Raw genomic sequence first — 6,760 nt, 5'->3', positions numbered from 1 at the left:
TTCCCTAAAGACTTTAGTTAAGCTAGTTACTGCGGAGCTTTAGTTAGGCGTCGGTTGCTCGTGTGTGATTGTGCATGTGTGAGGGGCCATCATTCTTCAGATGTCTTACACTATGACACACTACAACCCCCCTGCAACATAAACCCTTCCGTTTCTACCCCCTCTCCCATATGAACACAGCCACACTGAAGCCTAAACTCACCCACTCCAAACAATAGGCTGCTATTGGCAATTAAATGGCATTTGGCTATCCAGGGTGCATTTAATGGTATTACTGTTGCAATTCTTCTCCTGAATGGCAAAAAGGATTCCCCTCTCCACCAATAAAGCACTACTCACTGTCTTACCAGCATTACATAGCTTACCTTGGGCTTATGATTCACGGCCTTCTGATTACCATTTGAATATTTCCTTTTTCCAATGTGCTGGCAGATGTAGTTTAAGGTGCTGCTGGGCCTCCAGCTATTCATGAGTGAGGAGGCCGGGCTGTCGTCATCCATCGCAGGCCTGTCCTTCAAGCTGGCCAGAGCTCTCCCACAGCCCGTCACTGGACAGCCACCCAGGTAGATATGCTGTACTGGTTTCTCACATTGCCGTTCGGATTTGTCACTCACATCCTATAGAAGCTTGAAGCATCAAGACAAACTGTTAAACACACATCAGTAGCCTTTTGTCAATGCTGTAAAAGCTTTCAGGTGCAATGGATGCTTCACAATTTAGGAGTCTTTAACTAAAAGTAGTCATTGAATCATTAAAGCCTTTTTAATACCATGTTTATAGCATCAAAATGAGTCAGATTTCCCTTATGTTTTTGTTCTAAAAATTGAAGACTAAGACAGAACCAGAAGGACGCATTTTTATTCTTCACCAGCTGTTAAATAATTTGCCTCCAATGTGTCTCCCATCTCTTTCTTTGTCCACATCTCTTGTTTGTCAAGAGATCCGGTTTGGCAGGCGCCTTTTCTATGGACAAGATGCTTTGAGAGGAATATGAAAAGGCAGATTTAAAGGTGACGTCTGGTCAGAGGGGGGAGAGGGACAGAGCGAGAAGAGAGAGAGAGCCTGGTTATCACAGCTATGCAAGTACATTTAGAACGGTCCCTCTCCTCTTCACCATCAGTTGAAATGAACAAGAGAGGAAATACTAAAATGTAAAAAAAATTCACAGCGAGAAAGGTCTAACCCTAACAGCTCCTGACAAAGACAGGACCAAACAGCCCGGGGGAAATATCTAAAATATTTCTCTACTGCTTTATTCATTCACACTTTAATTCTGGTCTGAGGAACATTCTCACAATGTGAAGGGAGCAAACTTTATTACAGAGATACCACCAAACCTCAAATGCATGTGTCTTGAAATATAATCCCCCCCCCAATTAAATAAATCTTCTCATTAAAGGAGCAGGAACGATGGCAGGCCAAGGACAATACATAGGAAAGGTTTGGTGATCAGTTGAGGGTTTGTTTATAGATTTGGTTCCCACAAGCACTAGAGGGGCTCCGTTAACTTGACAGACCAAACAGATCGGGCGGAGAACAGTGCAGGCCCTGTCAATAGTGAGGATTATAGGACGGCTGTTTGGCCTCCAACCATTTTGCCAGCCAGAAGACACAAGAGGGCTCCAGTTTGATTCAGTTCCACTCTTACTGTCAAGTGTCTCTGGCGCTAAAAGGCCCAGACACTAGCAGACAGATTAACAGAGATTTTTCAATTGACCTGTTGCAACAGCATTTGAACATTTGAAACATTTGAATAAGCAGTAGAGTACCATGTTCTTAGTTAATAATTTTCAGACATGTCTTTTAAAATGTTTCATGACATTGGCTTTACATGAAATGACATCACACCAGCACACAAAGCAGTTCTCCTTCATGCTTTGTTAACTTCCATTAATGTAAAGAAAAATGTATGCAGTCATGCACACGTCCTCCCGAACACCCTCCTTTAAAACCGCCTTCACCCTAATATGTGTATTAATGGGGCTGCAGAAAAATTGTGTCTCACTGGCATTGTTCTGTTCCTCTGGGACTTGACTGGTATTGCAGTGCAGTTTAAGCCATTTCAGCCACAGCTATGATCTTAATTAGCTACACCTAAAGCCCATCCATTCCCCCAGACAAGTCTAATTAAGCCCAGCGTCTTTCCTCAGCCAGACCCGGCTGAAAGGGAACCCACAATCTCTTGTCCGAGGATTACAACCTGGGATAAATCACAGGCAATCATCTTCCCCCACAGCCCCAAAAACCTTGGTCGCTGCCCGCCCATCCCTGATTCATGAAAGGCACAATACTATTTCCTCACTAATTTGCTGTGTGTGTATTAAACAGCCTCTTCACCCAAGTCAAAGTGGAGAATCCCTCTTACAGGAGTCTTAATAAGTCCAGGGCAGAGGCTAACTGTGTAGCAAAGAGCAGTCGTTCCTTTGTACATGGCAGCAGTCGCTCAAGCTAAAAGGCTTGTTATTAGTAGATGGGGTGTAGCTTTTTTGCATTAGCTCAAGCAGTGTCTCTTCCCTTGCTTGTGAGGCTCCAACTTGTGTGAATGCATTGAAAGGCGTGCTTTCTTAATTGGATAGTTGCCTTAACCCTGCGAGGATCTTTGATCCTTATTGTAAACTTCCATTGTTGTCCATCAGTCTTACGGCAGCTACTGCAATTGCTGGGTCTCATCTTAGCATCCTAAACTCCTTAGTGTTAGTATCAGCTCAAGCTCTTAGCGCTGGATAAGCCCTTGCTAATGTCATAATGGTGATGATTTGGCTGAGCCCTCCGGCGTTATGTCAATTCAGCCGAGGGAAGTAAGAGCCACAATTAACAGAAATTAACTAAATGCTATTGAGTGGTTATGCGTATTTGAGGGCAGGGCGCTGACCCTAACAGCCCAACACTGTGTTGCCAAACAATTATATTTTTACTGCTGCCAGCCAACTTCATGATTGTGAGCATCAGGCACAATCATTCAGTCCAAGTAGTTGTTAACAATAATCAATGGAGTTTGAAGGCTTTTTGCCTCATCATGAGGTTACCCTGAACAGATGTAAGTCTTTATATTAATGGATCATGCACACTTGTCTCCATAATTACACACATAGCAGTGTATGATATGTGTTAGTTGAGTAAAACTGAACATTTAATACTATTGATCCTATTGATTGAACAGTGGTACGTCAGGAATACAGTGGAAGGTGTTGTTGGATCCATTTACAATTGAAACAGCTGAAATGACTCTGTGCACTTTCAGTTTGAAGTTATTTAACAGACTTGTGGGTCAGACCTCCTGAGGAGAGAGAAAGACTCAATTCATCAGGGTGCAATACAAGTGAAAGTAGAATATTCTCTATGTCCAATCAGTGTAGGGGAGGCCTGAGGAAGAGCAAGTGTGAGGCTGGAAGTGAGACTGCTGAGGCTGCGGGAAAGACTGAGTAGAGCACAGCAGAGCTGAGGAGTGTGTGGGGATGGGAGGCCAGCCCTGGGTGGTTCTCACTGAAAGCCTATTTGGGGATGAAAGTGTAGCAGCCCTGGGGTCCACTCGCACAGAGAGACAAGGCCAGTGATTAAGGGGGCGCAAGGGCAGGACGGCCCTTTAATTTTGGGGCTGCAGAGGTGGGGGGGGGGGGGGGGGGGGGGTGGGGGGGGTACTGGTGTATCTGTAGCCAGACAATGGCGATTACCTTCCTCTTTTCTGGCAGAGAGGGGGTTTTGAGAGAGCAATCTGAGGAGCGGAGGAAATGGCACGACACAGGATTAGTGGCACAACAGGACGGTAAATTAAATGTTGGAGATGAAAGAATGAGGCTCTAACATGCATCAATAGAGAGCATTTGCTGCATTCTAATAACAGCAGCCGAGGAGAAATACCTGTAGAGATTAGCGTGTGCATGTGCATGTGCGTGTGCGTGTGCGTGAGTGAGTGAGTGTGAGTGAGTGAGTGAGTGAGTGAGTGAGTGAGTGAGTGAGTGAGTGAGAGAGAAAGAGAGAGAGAGAGAGAGACAAAGAGAGACAGAGAGAGAAAGAGAAAGAGAGAGATAGAGAGAGAGAGAGATAGTAAATTTCACACAATCATATAAATGACTTTGGATGTCTTTTTTCATGTGATAACAAACAGGAAGGGTATGTTTGTGACCATGAATGTGACACTAATGTGTGTGGTGTGTGTGTGTGGTGTGTGTGTGTGTGTGTGTGTGTGTGTGTGTGTGTGTGTGTGTGTGTGTGTGTGTGTTGTGTGTGTGTGCGTGTGTGTGTGTGTGTGTGTGCGTGCGTGTGTGTGTGAGAGAGAGAGAGAGAAATGGTGCCAACAGGTCATAACTGCACAAACACTGGATGTATAGCACAATCCATAGTGCAGTACCTCTACCTGGTCAGCTAAGTGTTTGGTTTTGCACAGCCTCATTGCAACTTTTTACAATGACCCCTGAAGGTTGTTTATATATATATATATACATATATATATGTATATATATATTAATTTTTTTTTTTAAAGAAGAAAAGGTAAGAAAGTAGGTAGAGAATGATACCTACTAAAAACAAATGAAATGTGCAAATAAGCCCTTTGGCAAGTATTCAATAACTGCTGAAATTATTATTTGAACAAATTTAGCAGAATTGGTTAACTTTTTGTGTTCTCGGTGTTGAATAAAATAACAGTGGCTGGATTAATCCTATAGCATATAATTGTCAAAGCTAGGACATCCTCATACATTAATGCATGGTGTTAGGACATAATCGCTCTAATAGATCCCTGTTTTTTATGTGTGGCATTTTTAGGCCTTTATTATTGACTGGACAGCTTAGACTTGAAGGGGGAGAAAGAGAAAGAATGACATTCAGCAGAGGTTGGCAGGTCCGAAGCAAACCCACGACCAATGTGGGGAGAACTGAGCCTCTATATTTGGGCCCGCACTCTACCAGGTGAGCTACCCAGGCTCCCATCTCTTTGTTTTTAAACTGGTAGACCATACACACCTGAATTTAGACCTGAAATTCTGTGCATAGAGCTAAGCCAAAAAATTTACACTGAGGGTCAACATAAACTTCATCATGCCAATTCGTAAGGACCCTATCCTTGAGTCAAAGGTTAATCTGACATTTGTGTGTATTCTGGATTTGTATCTCTAACATTGTGCCATACATATGATAACCCACATTTATCAAGAATGTTTACAGTATTGTTTTTAGATTTACTCAAGATTATGGGAACCCTGTATCTCACTTCTACATAGGAGTGAGATATGTTGTTTTTTTTACATAACATTTACATGGTGTAATGTAATCGAGTGCCATAACTCTGAGTTGTTCACACAGAAGTCTTACGTAAATGTCAAAACACCCAAAATCTAAAAGACATGCAGCATTTCCTGGCTGCCTAATTTGAATATGAATGTGAATATATCATGATGAAGCTGGCACCTATCAATAAAAACGTTGCACTGAATACGACCCCCAACACCTCCAGAAGGATCATCAATAAGTCCCTGTCGACTTCCACATGACACCAAAATGCAGCTGAAGTCTCCTACGCAATCTTGTACCTACACTCAGCCCACACCATTACAATATAATCTTGCATTTATAGATTCCTGAGCATAACTGCTCAAATTAGTCTGTATTTCTTCCATCCTCAAACCTATCAGAGACTAGATGCAAGTAATAAAAGTTCTAGCAAAAGTTGTTTCCTCTGTGTTAGATACAGTTAAGATATTTACAAACAATATTCAAACATATTCAAGTCATCATTAGCGAAAAATCCACACACACAAACATTCTAATTAGCATCTAGCATTGTGACTGACAGGTATTATAGATAAAAGGTGGGGAAAGTAAAAACAGAGAAGAATGACATAGTGATAGAGTTATGAAAGGAAAGAGTAGAAACATAGGGTCTGATGCATGATTGACAGCTGACAGGAGGAGAGCAAGAGAAGGTCCTGAACACGGCAGAAATGATTCAATCAAAGAGTAGCTTTATCTAGGTTATTACTACACTGAAGCAGGATGATGAAGAGGAGGTTTGCCTTAATCTCAGCCACAATGGAAGGGAACAAAGGCGTACTTACAAGCACTATCAGCCACAAATATCAAATCAGCTCTAGCTGAACCTAATCCTGCCAGACAGCATTGTTGATTCAATGAACCTGCGGTCAGAGACATATACAGCCATATGTGCAAGAGAAGGTACTCCCACACACACATTAAGTGAGAGCTACAATATGTCTCTGATTCAAACTGTTATAGGCCTAACTGCCTAATAACCGGAAGTAAATGTATTGTTCTAACATCATTAGTTTTTGTTGGGACATATTATGTATTTTAGGCTACGGTTTATTACAGATCAACACTTTTTCTGCAACTATTGATTGCACTTACTTTTCAAACAGCACTGACACCTATATCTGCTCCAACACAATGTCATTAAAGGATCATCTGTTACCAATACACCACTTTCATGATACAGTCTGTAAAACCTTCTACTCGTACTAAACATCATACTATGATTCCCAAAAGCCTTCTACAGATCTATGACACTCTGAGTGACCTCTGAACTTCTCAACATCCTCTTCCTCAAGACAAGGCCGCAGTAACAGCAGCAGTGGTGGGGACGTCCTTGTTTTAAGGATGGCACTTGGCAGAGGGAAAAGGACACTGGCAACTTCATTATCCCACAATAACAGGCTAATTATTGTGTTTGTTAGCAACAAATCAGAGCACAACAGCCTGCATGTCTCTGTCCTGTTTTGAGCATCTTAATTACTTACACTCCCCC

Source organism: Etheostoma spectabile, chromosome 20, assembly GCF_008692095.1.
Source record: "Etheostoma spectabile isolate EspeVRDwgs_2016 chromosome 20, UIUC_Espe_1.0, whole genome shotgun sequence".
Classification (NCBI taxonomy): domain Eukaryota; kingdom Metazoa; phylum Chordata; class Actinopteri; order Perciformes; family Percidae; genus Etheostoma; species Etheostoma spectabile.
The sequence above is the reverse complement of the archived record's forward strand: the minus strand, read 5'-3'. Positions refer to the sequence as shown.